Source organism: Penaeus monodon, chromosome 34 (genome assembly GCF_015228065.2).
Source record: "Penaeus monodon isolate SGIC_2016 chromosome 34, NSTDA_Pmon_1, whole genome shotgun sequence".
Classification (NCBI taxonomy): domain Eukaryota; kingdom Metazoa; phylum Arthropoda; class Malacostraca; order Decapoda; family Penaeidae; genus Penaeus; species Penaeus monodon.
The window spans coordinates 8,946,901-8,947,395 of NC_051419.1; positions in this window are offsets into that span (position 1 = coordinate 8,946,901).

The following is a 495-nucleotide window of genomic DNA, read 5'->3' on the forward strand; positions in this document are numbered from 1 at the left end:
ATTTTCTGTAAATAGTAAAAACGTTAATGTTTTCCCTGTATTAAACGGTCTTAAGGTTACTGACCAATTTGTTAATAATTGCACACGTGTATGTTTGCGTTTTTTGCATGTGTATTTTATAAGGGTTTTAAAAAGGGAAAAAAGTAGGGCTGGATTTAATAAAAAACAAAAAGGCAGGGAAAGGAGGGTAAAAGGGGGGGAAAGGGATGAAACAAGTAACAAGGAAAGTGCCGAAAGAAAGAAACCAAACGAAATAACAAAAATTGGGGACTTTTTCTTTGTAAAATTGGAAGGAAAATTAAACACACCAAAGGCATAAAAAAAATAACTGGGAGGAAAAACCTTACTAACGGCGGATGATGGGATTTCACAGAAGGGATTAAGGATTAAAGTTGAGGGATTTTAGCGTGGCAAAATTGATTTCCCCCCCCCCCCCTGGGGACCTTAAAAGGGGGGGCAAACCCGGCATTAAAAAAACTGACTCACCAAAGTCCG